The sequence below is a fragment of the Mastomys coucha genome, unplaced genomic scaffold (assembly GCF_008632895.1).
Source record: "Mastomys coucha isolate ucsf_1 unplaced genomic scaffold, UCSF_Mcou_1 pScaffold23, whole genome shotgun sequence".
Taxonomy (NCBI): domain Eukaryota; kingdom Metazoa; phylum Chordata; class Mammalia; order Rodentia; family Muridae; genus Mastomys; species Mastomys coucha.
Window position 1 is genome coordinate 88,208,491 of NW_022196906.1, and position 19,043 is coordinate 88,227,533.

Here is a 19,043-nt window from a genome sequence, read left to right on the forward strand (position 1 = left end):
AGTATGGTGGTCCACGCCTATGTACCTAGTAGTTGGGAGGCAGAGGCAGGAGGAAGAGAAGTTCAGTTCTTCCTTGACTACCTAGTGAAATCAAGGCTATTGTGGACTGTGGCCTTGACATCCTATTTCAAAAGGAAAAAACAAAACATTACCTTGCTCACAGCCTGCAAATGTCAAGGTAAGACTGTGCCAGGATGTGAGCACCACCCTTTGTCCTCAGGGCCTGTTACACTGAGCCTTCTCATTTGACCCTGGGCTTTTCCTGAGCCCTTCCTTTAGAGGACTCATTGATGCTTCTCCACAGGCCACAGGACCAACCAGATCTCATGAACATGGTTTCAGATGCTGTTCCTCAGCTCCTCGGCCACTGCTGTCTTTTATCCCCCAAGCTAGGTGAACAGCAGGAATGAGGGCCTTTCAGATTCTTCCCACGGAAAGAAGAGGGCTTGTCAAAATGACTAGAACTCTCTAGAACCTGGTCCCTACAGACTGAATTCTTGTATCTTCCAATAATTATATGATGAAGTCCTAGCTCCAGTATGACAGTATTTGGAGTGGGGCCTTTAGGAATTAAATATACTGAGATTTGATCTCATGGGACCCTGTGAGTTAACCTTCTTATACGAAGAGAAAAGCAGACTTCTGTTTCACATGATACTCTTCTTTTAATATCCTGTTTTGACTCCAAACTTTCAAACTTAATGCAAGAAAACTCAGTTTGGGAATATTCTAAAAAGTTGTAAACAAACTAAAAAATTGTATCGCTAGGGAGTAAAATCTTGCCGTGGGCTCAGGAGAAATGTCCAAACCACTCTTACTTCCCTATGTTACACTTTATTGCTTTCCTGGATTGGACATTATGGTATAAAGTTAAAAGGGGAAAACAAAAAAGAAAAATTAAAGGTGTGCATAGCCCAGAAGTGACTCTGGCTAGCGTTGCCAAGCATGACTGCTTCGCCCACTCAGACCATCCCCACGTGTATCTCCTCCTTCTAACCAAGATGTTCCTCTCCCCCACCCTGCTGACACACTGGAACAAGAATAACTAGTGTCCAAGTTCTCATGTTCAAAGCTGGCATTTGGAAGGCTCTTTCTTCTCTTTTCAAAGACCCAAACAGTCAACTCCAGACTGGTGGAAGGAAAGCCTGAAGCTTGCAAGGGGGCCTGGCTCTTAATAGCTGGTATGTTGCAAGAAAGAGAAAAAGCTCAGAGAGGAAGCAACAAAAGCAGGGGTGGAATGGGTGTCCTGCCTGGAAGAGCCCGCTTCTTTCTAGTGATTGCTCTCATGGTATAAATGAATGTTTGGTCACGTGGTTTACAGGATGATGTTTGTGTGTATCTATGAGAGTCAGGTGGCCAAAGAAAGAGCCTTGGTCGATGTCTTCATTGACCACACATCTATAGATAATGTTTTCTTCTAAAGGCTTACGTTAACTCTGTTCAACTTATAAAATATCTAGGCTATGATTTCTGACAGAGAGAGAGAGAGAGAGAGAGAGAGAGGGAGGGAGGGAGAGGGAGAGGGAGAGGGCGAGGGAGAGGGCGAGGGAGAGGGAGAGGGAGAGGGAGAGAATATGAAATCTGTATTATAAGTTTGACTACTCATTCCCCAAGCCAGTTGGATCAGGAGGTTTAACATGGACAAACAAGAACAAATTCAGCCACTCTAGAGTCTGGTGCTTATCTGTTTTTTTTTTTTTTTTCCTTTTTTCCTGCCTTGTCATCCAGTATGTGGCAGAGGAGGGAAAGGAAGGGATCGGTTAGTCATTTGTGCTATTTATAAGGTCTCCAGGAAAAGCCTGAGATAGTGAGAAAATGTCCGTCTTTGTATTTTTTACATAATCGTTTCCCTAGTCTGCCCTACTGTCACCAGTGTCACTGGAAAGCTCCCACATCCAAAGCAGCTGCATGGCTTTGGTTTGGTTCCATTCGCCTTCCTTTACCCAGTTCATGCTCAAGATCACGGACACCAAGTATGCCAAACTGTCACTAAAAAGGATTCCTGTGCCCAAGGTGGCTTTATTGACAATCAGAGACCCAGAGAAGCCATCTTTAGCAACTTTCTGTGGTGGATAAAAATGAACCTGCAAGAAAGAAAAATCCTCAGCCGGGCAGTGGTGGCACACACCTTTAATCCCAGCACTTGGGAGGCAGAGGCAGGCAGATTTCTGAGTTTGAGGCCAGCCTGGTCTACAGAGTGAGTTCCAGGACAGCCAAGGCTACACAGAGAAACCCTGTCTCGAAAAAACAAACAAACAAACAAACAAAAAAACCTACAGGGTCCTGGAGGCATGGCTCAGTGGTTAAGAGCACTGGCTGCTCTTCCAGAGGTCTAGGGTTTGACTGCCCTCACTGCAGCTCATGAATATCTGTAAGCCCAGTTCCAGGTATTCCCACACCCTCTGCTGGCCTTTGCAGGCAGCAGGCATGTTAGAGCTGCACAGACATATATGCAGGCAAAACCCACAATAAGGCACACACAGATGAAATAATTTAAATAATAAACAAAGAGCTCTCAGAGTATGAATATGCTAGAAAAGGCTTGAACCAGAAAAAAAAATTCACTCAGGGAGAACTATGAAAATAATTTTTTAAAAAGTATTTATTTATTTATTTATTATATGTAAGTATAGTCATCTCATTATAGAAGGTTGTGAACCACCATGTGGTTGTTGGGATTTGAACTCAGGACCTTTGGAAGAGCAGTAGGTGTTCTTACCCACTGAGCCACCTCTCTAGCCCCATGAAAATAATTTTAATTGAATAAGCTTTTCCCAAAAGTTGAATTAACACACAAGCTGAAATTCTGAACAACACATTTCTGCTTTGTTTTGCAGGGGTAAATCTGAAAGGGGCCACCCCTTTAGCACACTGTGTCCTTCCCCCAAGGAGAAAGTTCCAGAGGAGCAGCATTCACTGGAGCTAGCCTTTGACAGCCTTTTGCTCTTAACAAGATGTCCCTGACACTTTTTTCGAATCTGTGTCCTGGGACTTTTGAAAGGGACTGTGTTAATTCACGGCTAAGGACTAAAAAACACTATGGCTGCCCACTGGTCCTCTCCTCCCAAGATCCTTGCCGAGGTCCCATGTTGTAAGGAAAGCAAGTCGCACCCCTGAAAGATTTTGGTGTCTCAGCTGACAGCATCCCATACAGGCACACAAACAGACACACACACGGATGGACACACACACACCCACAGGCATACACATACACACACAGACACACATACACACACGCACGCATGCACACACACACATGCACACATGCACACACACACATGCACACATGCACACACACATAGACACACACACACACACACACGCATGCACACACACATGCATGCAGACACAGACATATAGACACACATACACACACATACACACATACATACACACACACAGACACACACACAGACACACACACATACACACACCCCTTAGGCAGGCGAGTGAGTAGGAACTAGGAACTTTGACATTCAGGCAGCCTCAGTCTCAAGCTACTCCAGCTAAACAGGGCATCTGCCCTCTTCTAGCTGCCAAACTGCAGATCCATGAGAAAAAATAAATAAAGGATTATTTTGGGCCAGTGAGTGTTGGGATGATTTATGAGTTCATAGTGATAAATAGCCAGAACACAGGGACAGTATTGGACAGGTTTTGAGAGGACTCCTGTAGTACCAGGGACACAGGTGCCTTCTGCATAGTCTGGGTTGGTCTCTCTCAGGGTTTGTTGTCCCTTTGTCAGTTTCTCTCTTTGATCCTGGGTTTAGAGATCGGGATACTGAAAAACATCTAACACATCTTTGGCTTTGGAGGATTTCTTACAATAAAGGAGTCACTTTTGATGTGAATTGAAATCTCAAGGAGACTCCAGGGGAAATTGTCACTTTAAATCTGATGGAGAACAGTAGCAAATGCAGAGGCAGAACAGACGGTCCTTTAACAGTGCCATCTTTAATTACCTCTGGAAGAGAGTCATCCAGTCCCAAATGCCTACATTGCTTAAGGAGGCGAGCAGCAAACAGTAACTTAACAGGAAAGAGACTAGTAAGTGGCCAGTTCCTCCAGCACGGCCCAGCACATCAGGCAAGCTCGTGAAGGCCCAGCACTGGGCTCTAGCTGTGAGGAGCCAGACTCAGCAGCCATGCTGTGAAACCTGGCTCTGCTCCTCCTGTCTTTACTACGTTGTGCATCTAACCTAATCTTACCTCACCTCAGGTTCCTCAGCTCAATGCTGGCTCGCTGAACACTTCCTGCCACTTTAGGGTTGCTGTGAGATTCCAAGACAGACTTGTACTAATAGTAGAGCCTAGCACCGACTAAGTCCTTGGGGAATGACAGTTAGTTTTATGTTCCAGACACCAGATCAGCCGTCCGTGTGGTTTATCCTAAATTAAGCCTTTGTCCATAGACTTTAGGCACAGATGAAGTCCGTTTAAGTCCACACCTAAGGGAAGCTTCTTTTGCTGTAAGAGTCCTGCCTCTGCCCACATTTGACAGCTATGAGCATGGTAGACTGGGGCTCAGTTGCAGCCGTAGCAACTCCAGTAGTGAGAATTTTGCAAGGAATGGGAACTAAACTCGGCCCTTCCCACATTCCCAAATACCACATAAATTGTATGCATTTAAAGTCTTTGAGGCAGTGGTTCTCAACCTTCCAAATGCTGTGACCCTTTAATCCAGTTCCTCATGTTGTGGCGACTCCCAACCATAAAATTATTTTGTTTCTACTTCATAACTGTAATTCTGCCGCTGTTATAAACCATAATGTAAACAACTGGTATGCAGGATATCTGATATGTGACCCCATAGGGGTCTCAACCCACAGGTTGAGAACTACTGCTTTAAGAAGCTCTGTATATGCCAGGCCCTGTTTTTGCTGTGCACGCTCTTTCTACAGGCAAATGTGGCAGAGGTCTGTGGAGTTCCTCTGGAGATGTTCGGTGTTTTCTCAGTGTGAGAGGCAGCTGGGGAGGCCTTGGCTGCTGCTCCTGGCCCTTGGCATGCTGCATTGATGACGCCTTCCCTTAACCCAGCTGCCCCCATCCTCCCATAGAGTAAGTGCTCCCTCCGCAACATTGTGTGCTTCCAGCTTTTTTTCTGAAACCCCAACCGACTTCAGCAGGACCCACACATTTGTCTTTCCCACAGCAGTCTCTGTTAAGTGACTCATTCTCCTAACGTATTCATCATGACCTTACTGTGCTTCTCTTGATAATTAGTAAAACCAGGAAAGCAAAAAGCAGGCAGAGGTTTTCGAAAACAGATTAAAGACAATTGCTCAGGAATACTAGCAAGCTGGGACTGTTGCATCTGCTAGGGAGAAAAGCAGCATCCTGTAGCATCATGAAATGGGTGGTACCCTGGGAAGCAAGACCCTTTGGGGTGGCCTTCACCCACCTTAAAATACTAGTTAAGTTTATAAGATATCGTCACATATTTCCGAAGCTCTGAGAAACAGGCTTTTGACTAGCTATCATTTGTCAAAAGGACTTTCTTCATCAAAGCACGGGGGCATCCCTGAGACTCTCCACTGACCTTGGTCCCCTTTCCTAGTGACCTCCCTCCACTCAAGCCAGAAGGACATACTGGGGAAGAAACAAAACCACAGCAACAATAAAATACCCACATTGCTCTCTGTGCTGGTTTGAATGAGATGTCTCCCACAGTCTTAAGCATTTGAACACCTGGTCCCTAATTGACGGTGCTGTTTGAGAGGTTTCGGAGACATTTAGGATTTGTTGGAGGAAATATGACAGTAGAGGTGGAATTTGAGAGTTTAGAGACTCTTGTCATGTCTAGTTCACTTTCTGTTTGGTTTTTGAAATTCAATAATGAGTCTTCTGCCTGCTGCTCTAGCCATTATGCCCACCACCATTGGCTCCCATTCACTAGCCTGGACTCTAGCCTTCTGAAATCATAAGCCCAAATAAACTCTTCCCTCAATAGAGTGCTCTGTCTTGGAGTTATCACAGCAACAGAAAAGTAACTGACACACTTTCTAATTTTCTTGCCTTATCAATGGTAATGTGATTCAGGTCTAGAAGAATGGTTTGTGAGGTAAATTTTGTTTGTTTGTTTTTGTTTTTGTTTTTGTTTTTTGGTTTTGTTTTTTGGTTTTTCGAGACAGGGTTTCTCTGTATAGTCCTGGCTGTCCTGGAACTCACTCTGTAGACCAGACTGGCCTTGAACTCAGAAATCCACCTGCCTCTGCCTCCCAAGTGCTGGGATTAAAGGCGTGCGCCACCACCGCCCGGCGGTAAATTTTGTTAAAACAAAATAAGATAAACAAAGAAAAGAGGAATAAATATAGTTAATGGGGATTCCTTCCTTTGCATCTCATACCTCCAAAATAAGTATGACTTGAGGAGCAGTAGCAGCCATTTTGATATCAATAAGCCAATTTATCAAAGATTATAAAGGCAAAAGAAACAGTACCATTGGATATTTGATGTTGCTATGGAATCAACATCTTCCCTTGGTGCCTTATCCTAGACTTTTCCTTACATGAGAATAATATTAATAAATACTTGTTTGTATAAATAAGAAGAAGTATTTGTAGGGTATTCTATTTCTTGTAGCCCCATTTCAAGAAAATACAGTTGTCCCTTGGAATCTCCCTTAACTGGTTCTAAAATCCTGCCCGGCCCAGACACACAGATACAAAATTTTTGCATGCTCAAGACTCCTTGATTAGACTGGATCATCCAATGGCATGATATAACTTGTGCTTATATCCCTATATACAAATCATCTCTGGATTGCATATAGTAGCTAATGCAATGCAAAATGTCTGTTAGTAGTTAGACTGAATTCTTAGGGCACAGTGACAAAGAAAAAAGTCTATACATGTTCAGTGCAGATGCTTTTCTAAAAAAAGAATACTTCAATCTTAGGGTGCTTGAATCCACAGTCATACAGCCCACACACTGGGAAGGCTGGCTGTGTATTATTTATACCACCCAGGGTTTTTTCTTAGGAACACAACAAGACAACTGCCACAAGAGAACATTGAGCATTATAAAATGAGAACTAATTTTAAAGTCTCTTTTTAAAGGAATCAGATGGTTTTCTGAGAAGCTTGGGCAGGAGACATTTCACAGGCCTGCTCCATGATAAAATGGGAAGTGTCACATGTTCCTTTCCACAGCACACACATGAAGGATGCTGCAACCCTAAATCATTAATAACCAGTTAGTGCTTTCAAAGCGCTTGGCTGTCCTTCATATTTCCTCCTCAGGATCTCTGTAGCAGATTGTAAATCTCATCTAACAATGGAAGAACTGAAAACAAGGCTTTTCAGCCAGGCAGTGGTGGTGCATGCCTTTAATTCCAGCACTTGGGAGGCAGAGGTAGGCAGATTTCTGAGTTTGAGGCCAGTCTGGTCTACAGAGTAAGTTTCAGGACAGCCAGGGCTACACAGAGAAACCCTGTCTTGAAAAACAGAGAGAGAGAGAGAGAGAGAGAGAGAGAGAGAGAGAGAGAGAGAGAGAGAAGACAAAGATTTTCAAAGACTCTCAGAAATGCCATGGGCCTGTGGCAGACTCAGAACTAAAATTCAAAGAACTTAGCATGCTCTCATAGTTGGTTTTCTCTGGTAAGTCCAATCTGACACAACCCAAGGAACAGCCATATTTTAAAAATGTTTTATATCCTATATATATTTAAAATAAAGTTCATATACATGTATGAAAATGTTATGATAAACCCATCATTTTATATAAAATGACTGTAAGAGATGGCAAAGGAAGGGAAAAATGGCTTCTTAATATGCAGATAAATCTGCACAATATTGCCATGTAGGAAGTGATGTCATATTTCCTGCTTTCTGGATGCACCAAGAAATAAGAAATGAAGGGCTGCTCTTTTTTTTTTTTTTTTTTTAAGGTAGACAATGAAGAAAATATAGCTCGTTGTCAGAACAGAATGAAGTTTTTTATTACTTTTACACAAACAAACAACAAATTGTAGAATTAGTTCTCATACCACACCTGAAGTCTCAACACATGTGGGGGGTGCTGAGCAAAGAAGATCATGGGGTAAGACCCTCAAAGAGTTATTTTGGATTAAAATATACTCATTCAGAAGTACAGAGCTCAGAATACTCCTCTGCCTTCCGAAACCCAAGAAAACATACTGCAGGTTCAATCTGCTTGATGAAACAGAAATGTGGCCTTTAGTTAATTATTCTAGATTCAAGAATAAATCTATGCATTTCAAAGCATTTTATCAAAACTTCACACTAGTAAGATTTATGTGATATGAGTTCAAAAGGGGAAAAAAGGGCCGGGACTGCTGGGACGGAAACACAAAGAGGCCCTAATTAAGCATGCTTAGCTCGCCTCGTTGCTATCTTTGTTTCCAAATGGAGAAACATGGAGGCAAGGATCCCATGTCCCTCCCTGCTTCTTCCATGGCCTGAAAGCTTGAAGACGTCCCTTCATCACCACGTTTAATGACTGTATTGGGCACAGTGATGAGGCTCTTCCCAAGTGGGACTAAATGAGATGAACAGCACCAATAACATTAGCTACCATTGCCCAAAGGGTCTTAAAGCAATCACACGGGCAAGCAAGGACCCACCACCGGACACCTGCTGCAGAAGTTGTAGCTTAGCTCTAGGTGGCAGGCAGCAAAGGTGGGTTGACTCTCAGGATCACACTGTTCCGTTCAAGCCTGTTGGGTTTAAGCTGTTGTTTAGGCACTTCTTTTTGGCTTGCTAGTGCCTGGCAGGATCTGTCTTGAGTACATTTAAAAAAAAAAAAAAACCATGAGGGACTGGCCCTGGAGAAGAGAGAGGGGACAGTTAGTTGGTTGAGTCTGTCGTCGAGGACAGTGATAGTCAACCGGACCTTGTATAGGCAGCACAGCTAGAAGGGTTTGGGGAATGAAGAGGCTGGTGTGTAGCAACCAGAAGTGTATCTTTGAGCGGAAACCTTCTAGCATGAGAAAATGATAGAGTGTGATGAAGAAATGCCATCTGCCATGGAGGCTGACCGGAAGTGTGTTTTCCAGAAAGCAGATAGAACTCCGCATTTCCTGATGGAACTTGTAGGAATAGCGTACTCCTTGAGAGGATGGGAACTTTGTTAATGTTTCAGTCTCCGAGGCCTGGAGGCATAATGGTGTGTGTGTCCATTTTCTAATCTCCTTTGAGTTAGGTTTATGCTGGTAAGAACAGACTGTGGGTACAACTACAACGGGGCTCTAATCTTGCCTTCTAAATAACTCTTACTACCCAGAATGCTTAGCGAAGGGTTGGCTTTTTCAGAGCCCAAGGTCTGTGCCAATACATGGTTCTGCCTCTCAGTGTCTGTCCCTCCCCAGCCCACCCCCAGGAGCCTAGGTTCTCTCCACTACAAGTAGATGAAAGAGAAATGAGAAAAGGGACAGATAAAGAAGAGACACTAGGGAACAAAGGCTCTTTGCGGAAGAGGGCAAGAAACGAAGAGGAAGAGGATAGCAAGAAGAGAGAACCGTGAAAACAGAACCCAACAGCCAACTAAGAGGTTGTAAGAGGTTATCTTACAACTTTACAGCTTAGACAATCAAATACTTTCTGCTTCACTTCTGCAAACACCCTCTAAAAAGGATATAAAGGGAGGAGGACATAAAGTGGAAGAAGATAATAAAGGGAGGAGATGGAAGAGGAAGGCAAGGAGGGAAGCAGGAGGGGGTGTGGCACTGCACTCCCAAACTCTTTTGAGAGAACTCCATCTGGCTGTACTGGCTAGTAACTGATGTCTTGAGGCCTCATATGGCTGCCTGTTACTTCCCTACATCATTTCTTTGCCCCTTTTTGTAATGGGGAAATCATCAGGCAGAGACAACTTCAGCATCGGGGGGGTTCCTACACATGCCCACTGAAGCTGTCTCTGTGTACACAGCATAATTTAATTTGAGGCTAACCAAGCAGAACCCAACAGCCAACTAAGAGGTTGTAAGAGGTTATCTTACAACTTTACAGCTTAGACAATCAAGTACTTTCTGCTTCACTTCTGCAAACACCCTCTAAAAGTTCTCCCCATTTGTGCCTCTGGGCAGAGCCTAAATTGTTTACGCTTTGGGGCTGCCCAGCACTTGAACCCTTGTCAGATCACAGAAATTCTTTAAAGTGTCAGTGGAGCTGAGTTTATCTCTTAACAGGACTAATTTTTGAATAAACTGACTTCTTGGTATTTGGGCTCCATTTACCATGTAGTCCACACCGCTCTGTCAAGGCAACATCCATTCATCTCTATCAATATCTCTTACAACAGAGCCTGTCCATCTTCCACTCACGTCAGAACCATCTCAGGAGATTCTCACACCCCACCAATCACAAGAGCTTCTATGTGGGACATCTGGGAAGTAAGAAATCAATCAATCATACAATCCCTTCATTATTCCCTCTGTCTCCAAATAATATTTTTGATTGCTATTTCCAGGGGAGAAAGTTTGTTCTGTATGTCCCCTTCCTGTGACAAAGCCAGGTAGGAGAGATTCAAATCATATTAGAAAATATGAATACATCTGCTAGTTGGGGATAGGGGTGGAGAAGGGTGGGGGTGGGGGAGCAGAGCTAACTGAATTGAATGATCTCTGAAATTTCTTGTGGTTTTCTGGTCATAGCTTCTAGGACCAATACTGGGTGCTGTCAGCATGAGCTGTTGATGCCTTACATTGCTAAATGTGCAGACGGGACCATCTGTACTGTCTAGTTTTTGTCAGCTTGACACAAGCTATGGTCATGTGGGAAAAGGGAACCTAAATTAGAACAATGCCTCTATCAGATTGATCTGTAGGCAGGCCTATAGGCCTTGTAACTGATTGATATGGAAGGGTCACGCCCACTGTGAGTGGTGCCAACCCTGGGAAGGTCCCAACCCTAGGAAGGTGGACCTGCTCTTTACAAAAACAGGTTGTGCAAGCCATGAGGAGCAAACCAGTAAACAGCATTCCTTCATGATCTCTGCTTCAGTTCCTGCCTTGACTTCCCTCAGTGACGGACTGTGATGGTGGCATATAAGCCAAAACAAACAAAAAACAAAACAAAACAAAAAAAGCCCTTTCCTCCCCTAGTTACTTTGGTTTGTGGTGCTTATCTCAACAATAGAAAGTAAATGGGGACACCTTACCCACCCAGCACTTACTGAGATCTATGGGTCTACATCCCACTAAACAAGGCAGTTGTGTAAGTGCTTGGATGGGAGGGTATCCTGGGACTCGGGAAGCCCAGGAACTGTATAGCTCTGAAGGTATCCCAGCGAAAGGACATCCTGAGACATGGGGGTCCGAGAACCACACGGCTCTGATGTGAGACAGTGTCCCAGTGGAAGGGCGTGCTCAGCAGAGGTGCTGCAGCTCCCAGGGGAGGGCATCCCCAGCTGAGCAGAGGAGCTCAGGAGCCTAGGCCCTGCACCTTCTCTTCATTGCTTCTTTTCCTCTTGGCTTCTTCCAAGGGCAAAGTCACACCAGGCAGCAAATCTCATGAAAGAGATGTATTAGAGGGACCAGGGTGTGGAGGGACAAATCCAGGGATGGCTGTCCTCTGCTCCCAGGGTATTGGACAAAGGGGCAGTGCTTATATAGGATTTCAGAGGAGCCGGAGCTTCTCAGGGCAGAGATTTCCAAAGTGAGGATTGGTGGGATTTCATGTCCTGAGCTTGGAAGGGGCTCAGGGATTGGTGGGTTTTTGTGCTCAAGGATTGTGTGTGTGTGTGTGTGTGTGTGTGTGTGTGTGTGTGTGTGTGTGTAGCTTAGGGATTGGTGAGTTTTCCTGCTTAGGGATTGGTGGCTTTTTTTCACCTCCTTTTTCCTGTATCAGGCCCTTGGTTTAGGGTGGGAAGTCCTTCCCAGCTACAGCCAACTTCCCCACCCTCTCCCCGAGACAGGGTATAGCCCTGGCTGTCCTGGAACTCACTCTGTAGACCAGGCTGGCCTCGAACTCAGAAATCCACCTGCCTCTGCCTCCCAAGTGCTAGGATTAAAGGCATGCACTACCACTGCCCTGCTACAGCTGACTTTTGATGAGGCATCATCTCTGTGGGGCTGCGGGGTGGGAGGGTGGCTGGAGGGGTGGTACTGCCACTGTGGACAGCACTTGTGGGACTGGTCTTGCCTTGGTGTTTTTATGAGCTGATGTGGGAAAGGAGATGCACCACCTTGGACAGCTCCTAGAACAGTTGCAGGCTGAGATGTTGCAGTGCGGCCATTTTGACAGACATCACCACTTTTGACAGCTCCAGCAGGGGCATCTCACCTGGCTGTAGGCTGGGGTGGGAAGGAGGGGCCTGCCACTGCTTTGTGGCCTTTGTAGTGTAGAGGGGGCTTTTGTGGTGCACCACTGAGGGACTACAAGTTGCAGTCTCTCCTCAGGAGTGAACCTTTATGTGCCTGAGGCAGAGGCATTCCACGCAGGCTTTGAGTCTCAGCAAAGGGTCTCATGGTAGGCCTTGTACATTGATTGACCTCTCTGTGACATGTCTGCAGGCAGTCAGCCAGGCCTGCAGAATAGAAGACACAGGCAGCTGGAGTTCTTCTCCCGGAGTTTCCACTGTTGCAAAGGAAAGACACAACATCTTTGTGTCATTTTCTCTCTTAATATGAGCGTGATGGCTAGAGCTGCCACAGCCACTCTGAGTTCTTAAGTTGACACAGCTCAGGGCATGAACATGTACTGCACAGCCCTATAGTGAAAAGAACTTTGCCCTGGACTGGTGAGATTAACTCATTACTTAAAGGCCTTTGTGTTCAGGCTGGAGGAACCGAGTGTAATCCCCGTGTCTCCTAAGGTGGCCGAAGGAAACTGGCTCCAAAGAGTTGAGCTGTCCTCTGACCTCTACACATGCACTATGGTAGACACACATCTGTATGCACACATAACCAAAGAAATAAAGACCTTGTCCAATCTGAGACTAGGAAGACGCTGGATAGGGGTAGAAGCAAGACAGAAGGTGGAGATCTGGTGAGGGTAGCAGGTGGCAGTGTGACTCTTTCAAGAGGGATGCCTTGAGGGGCTGGCTGTCTCTTGTTTTCACGATGAGACTCCTCTGCTCTGTTATCCTTGGCAGGGGGAGCAGAAGCTGGGTGGGGAGTGGAGCTGGAGGACAATGAAACGCACGCTTCCTCTGAACTGGGGGCAGGACACTGTAGCCCAGCATCATTTTCCAGATGCATTTGTAGTTTACTTTCCAGAGCACTAGTGCTCTAGACTCTCCCCTCCCCCATGTACCAACAGAGGCGTGCCCATCGCTGAGCTAGCTCTTCCCACTCCCGTTCTCTTGGCTGAGGGATTGCTCCATTATAGATGCTGCTTGTGTGCTGGGAAGGAATGGAACAGAGAAGCTTAAAGTTTAGGACTTGTGAAGGTCTCCCATACCCGGGAGAGGGTCATAGACAATACAGAGATGTATACCTTACAAAGAGCGTGAGTTCACTCCCATGCTTCGGGTGGCAGAGCTGAGTTTGAACCCTGTTTGGGAAGAGACGGGAAAACATCTGAAACCCAGAACTGTCTAAGGAGATGAATCACTTGAAGTCAGCCTTCTGAAGTCAGTCAAGTCATCTACATTCTCAGCTTTAAAACTCAAATTTAGGAGCTCCAATAGCTCCTTGTCTCCACATGGGTTCTGGCTTGGCTCAGTAAGGACACATTTACCAACAAGGAAGCCTATGGCCCTGTAGACCTATTCTATCTCTCTCCTATGGACAGAATATAACCCTGGTACCCTTGAAACATGTTCTCTCTCCCCCCATTCTCTCTCTGTTGCTCTCTGTCTCTCTGTCTCTCTCTCTCTGTCTCTCTCTCTGTCTCTCTGTCTCTCTCTCTCTGTCTCTCTCTCTGTCTCTGTCTCTCTGTCTCTCTGTCTCTCTCTCTCTGTCTCTGTCTCTGTCTCTCTCTCTCTCTCTCTCTCTCTCTCTCTCTCTCTGCCTCTCTCTCTCTTTCTCTCTCTCTCTCCTCTCTCTGCCTCATTTCCTGACTCCTCCATGTGACCAGGAGGTAGGAGGCTTAACTTAGCAACATCTTTCCACAGGCAGGCAATGTCCATACTAGAGACACAACACAGGACTTGCCTTTGCAGCCAGGTTCCTAAAGCTTAGACACAGGCTTGGTTGTATCCTGTCTTAGTTAGGGTTTTACTTCTATGAACAGACACCATGACCAAGGCAACTATTGAATAGTATATAATTGGGGCTGGCTCACAGGTTCAGAGCTTCAGTCCATTATCATCAAGGTAGTAACATGGCAGCATCCAGGAAGACTTGGGGCTGGAGGAGCTGAGAGTTCCAAAGGCAGTTAGGAGAAGACTGGATTCCGGGCAGCTAGGACAAGGGTTTTTTTGTTTGTTTGTTTGTTTTATTTTGTTTTGTTTTTGAGACATGGTTTCTCTGTGTAGTCTTGGCTGTCCTGGAACGTGCTGGGATTAAAGGCTTGCGCCACCACTGCCCGGCCAGGACAAGGGTCTTAAAGCCCATGCCCACAGTTTCATACTTCCTCCAACAAGGCCACACCCATTCCAACAAGGCCACACCTCCAAATAGTGCCACTTCTATTAAAACCACTATATATCCTCATCATGAACATGCAAATTCCACATCAAAGAGAGCTTCAAGGCTAAGCTGAATTCCCCTGCTAATCTGGTAATGCCTGTCTGTCCTGTGGGTGGGTCTTTCATTAGCATACTGGAAGGAAATGGAGTTTCAATACTTCTAAAATGTAGGTTGGGGACCATGATCATGATGGTTGAACCTGTGCAGGTCTTGGGTATGCGGCTGAAATCTCTGTGAGATCATATATTTATCAATTCTATTGTCTCCAGGAGGCACTGGATCCTTGGAGTTAGCCACCAACTTGCTATCTCTTACAGTTTTATTTCGCCTCCTCTTCTGCCTTCTGCATAGATTGTTGAGCATTTCAGGCGGAAAAGGGCTCTCATTTAGACCTGAGTGCTCCTAAGTCTCGTACTATTGTCCAGTTGTGAATCTCTGTGTTAATTCCAATACAGTGTAAGAAGCAGCTTCTCTGATATGAGTTGACTGAGGCATTGATCTGGGTCTCAGCCCAGTTTGCCCACTGGGGGCTGCTGATAGAAGGTAGCTCTTGCAGATCAGTGATTGATACAAAGGAATGGACATGGGCTAGGCAGGAAGACTGAGAGGGTTGCCAGCAAAGAGGGAAGTGTTGGATTCTTCAAAACAAGTAAGCTAGAAAGAAAGGAATTGTTTTAGCTGCCGCTGTCAGTTGGAAGGAGGGGACTCCAAAAACCAACTAAATAAACAAGGTGGAGCTGGGAGAGCTAGCTGGACCAACTCTCTCAGTGAAAGTCCAGGCCGAGCAAACCATGGAGAAAGAACTTGCCTTTTGCACTGCTCTTATTTTAAATGGTTACTTATGGAAAGATACAAAGAGTGTGTAAAAAAGAAAGATGCTGAACTTCCATGTGTCTGTCTCTTAGTTTGCGCAGTTGTCAACACAATTATTTATGCCTCTGCAATCCTCTGGCACCTGCTGGACTCTGCCCCTAAGCACCTGCTCTATTCCTCTAAGCACCTGCTGAGCTCCTCTAAGCACCTGCTCTACTCCTCTAAGCACCTGCTGAGCTCCTCTCCTCTAAGCACCTGCTAGATTCCTCCCCCATTCCTGCCCAGCTAAATATCTAAAGACCTGCTGAACTCCTCTCCTCTAAAGACCCACTGGACTCCTCTCCCCTAAGCACCCACTGGACTCCTCTCCCCTAAGCACCCACTGGACTCCTCTCCCCTAAGCACCTGTTGGACTCCTCTAAGTTCCTGCTGGACTCTCTTGTAAGCACCTGCTGGATTCACCCCTCCTCCCTGCACACACCTGCTGGTTTCTCCACTCCCTCCAAGCCCCTGCCAGACTTCTCCTCCCCCCTCCAAGCCCCTGCCAGACTTCTCCTCCTCCCTCTAAGCACTTCCTGGATTCCCCCTCCCTCCTGCAAGCACCTGTTGGAGAATTCTGTCTTTACTTCCAGACATCATGTGATTTCGTCTGTATTATATCAAACAAGTAAGTTGTGTGAGTCGTTTTTTTTTTTTTTTGTCTGCTTTGTGTCTTTTGAGATAAGGATCTCACTACATAGCTCAGACTGGCTTCATCTTAATCCTCCTGCCACCCAAATGTTCCAGCCAACTAAAGAAATAAGAATTTAAAGAAAAACTGCACTATGATATTATTATACATTTAAAATAGTAATAGTTATAGTATGTAATGTCTACCTATTTTTTTTAACGTTTCTAGTTTTAAAAATAACACATATGCATACCTCAATATATACATAAAATTAGACTGGTTTGAATCAGGAAAGTGTTCACGTATGCCCACTATATTGCTTTTCATCTAACTGCCACATCCTAGTTTGTCTGTTTGTCATAGAAGCGATTGCTTCTTCGAATCTAGCATTTTGAGAGCTGCTGTCTTAGGTTTCCAATAAGAGAGGAGCCGGGAAACTTCTAGAAGTCACTGCACATGGCAGTTTCAGAAATCTGACCATCATTTATGTGGGAAGTACCAGGAAGATCCACAGAGGGCACATTAAGATTGCTAGGTAAGTGCAAGATGGTTCACTGGTTACAGGTGGCAAAACTCACATGGCCTTATTCCAGTGATGTATACTCAAATTCTGGTGAGATAAGACACAGTGAGAGGGGCCAGCTGGGTTAAAAACAAACAAACAAACAAACAAAAAACCAAAAACCAAACAACCAAACAAAAACAAAAAGAAGCAAGAGATCCAAACTAGTTAGTGGCTGGAAGTCATCTCTTGTGTAGAACCAGTCAGCTTAGTGTGGTGAAAGTAACTGGATGTGTCTGAACAAATCAGGCATTTGTCTGACTTATAAGTCATGGGATTGAAGAGGAGGCATCTGGGAAACTGAGTGATTTCAAAAGGAAAAGCAAGAGGAGAGTGGGTAGTCTGATCCAGCAACCAGCCCTACTTACAAGTAAGAAAGACACATCAGAACCTGGGCAGTAGAAACAAAAGATAAAAGAAACCTAAGTTTACAAGGGGGTGGAGGAAGCTAGATCTGTGCTTTTGTTTCCGCAATTCAACAGTTACAGCCAGGTATGGTGGCTCATGCCTGCAATCTCAGCCCTTGAGATACAGAGGCAGGAGAATCGCCTGGGCTCTATATAGTGAGTTCCAGCCCAGCCAGAGCCACGTAGCAAGACTTTGTCTCTCAAGTATTGAATATTGTTTCATGATATACTTTTTAAGTCCATTTAGGCTGGCATTAAAGTGATGTAGTTTGAGCTAGTTAGGCAAAAACTCACTGCAACTGATGATGAACATCACTTAGAAGTTTGAAGAGCTCCACTGGAATGAATGGTCCCCTTTTGATGTGGGTGGAGTTAAGGAAACTTCTCACACATCTAGGGCTTGATTTAGAGCTCAGAACTCAAAGGTCTCAGCAGGGTACTGACAGGGTTCTCACAGTACAAGAGCAGCTAGCTCTGGTGCGATGCTGGTTTCCAGGTATGGATGGCACTGTTGGAATTCTGAAAACGGTCCCCAGTGTGGACTGCTTAGCATCAGTGTAAGAAGCAGTCTTAGGGTTTTTCTGGTGGTCCTATCTCCAGTACCCTATCCCCCTGAAGCCCTTTCAGAAGAAAAAACAAAGGCAAAGCAGCCTTTGTACTTTCACCCCCTAGACCCCACTACGGGCCCCCACTTTCCCATAACTTGTCACCTTATCTCCTAGGGCTTACTTTGTTCTGGCCTATTGTTTGATTTCAAGTATGTTTACCAGACAGGGGGAGGGTGGTCTGTTCCTATTGCTCCAGAAGTGCTCACAGCCCCATCTCCACACCCAGCTCTCTCTTGTGAAGAAGGGGACACTTAACGCTAAATCTCATCTACATCCCTAAGCACTCCCTTTGCACTCCTGTGATGCCCCTGCACTGCACTTGCACAGAATCCATTCGCACGCCCCTTCTGTCCTCTTAACGTCTGTCAGTAATTCCAGTGGGATCAATTACTAAACTTCAAAGGACAGAGAGGTTGGCTCCCTTCACTGTTACAGGGGTTCAGACCAACTTGTACCAAAGCACAAAGGCTTTAAAAACAAATAACTGAGCACTTTTTGGTTCCTCTTCCCACATTTCCACAGTGGTCCGTGCAGGACAGAATGCTTACCTTGTACTTGTGACCTGTCAGAAGTGGCTTTGACTGCTTTCCGCTTCTACTTTTGATCCCTTGGAACAGGCACCCTCTGAGGGGATCGAGGCGTCACCTGGTTGACAGGTGTGGGTTTCCTAAGTAGGAGGCTGACCCATTTCCTCCCCTCACTGGGCCAACAGTCTTTCCTCCCCTCACTGGGCCAACAGTCTTTCCTCCCCTCACTGGGCCAACAGTCCGTAGCCTATGATCTTTAGGCAGGATGGGTGGAGCCCTAAAGTTCTTTCTCTTTTCTGGTATTGTCTTTGTAGCAGGCCCCCTTTTGGTTTTTGTTATTTTTAAAAAGGTTTTATTTAGTTATTTTATGTATATGAGTACACTCTATCTGTCTTCATACAGACCAAAAGAGGGCGTCAGATCTCATTACAGATGGCTGTGAGCCACCATGTGGTTGCTGGGAATTAAAGTCAGGGCCTCTGGAAGAGAAGTCAGAGCTCTTAACCACTGAGCCATCTCTCCAGCCTGGACGCCCCCTTTTAAAATAGGCTGAGTATATAAATGTTACTGGCATGAAATGACAACCATGCTTCAAGGAAATAGAAAACTATCTTAAGGCCTACCTGACATATCACCTCACGTGTTAGCATTCCTTCAAGGCTCCATCCCACAGTTACCTGGCAACAACCAGGTATGCCTGACTCACTATAGAAGGGGCTGTTTGCCCCTCTTCTCACTTACCCTCTTACTCTCTCTTATGTTCTCTGTCCCTTCTCTCCCCATCCCCCCCTCCATTTCTTTCCATGTGTTCCTGGCCTGTCTCTCCTCTCCTCTCTCCTCTCTCCTCCTCCTCCTCCTCTTTCTTTTTCTTCTTCTTCTTCTTCTTCTTCTTCTTCTTCTTCTTCTTCTTCTTCTTCTTCTTCT

At 45.4% G+C, this 19,043-nt stretch overlaps 1 long non-coding RNA gene across 1 annotated transcript; it reads right to left on the minus strand.

Moving 5' to 3' along the window:
• Positions 1-11,467: 11,467 nt before the first annotated feature.
• LOC116073183 lies at positions 11,468-14,232 on the minus strand. Its single transcript, XR_004111708.1, has 3 exons — positions 14,186-14,232; positions 13,397-13,453; positions 11,468-12,535 (listed from the first exon to the last, which is right to left on the minus strand). It is a non-coding gene; the product is annotated as an uncharacterized LOC116073183 (long non-coding RNA).
• Between the last annotated feature and the right edge of the window lie 4,811 nt (positions 14,233-19,043).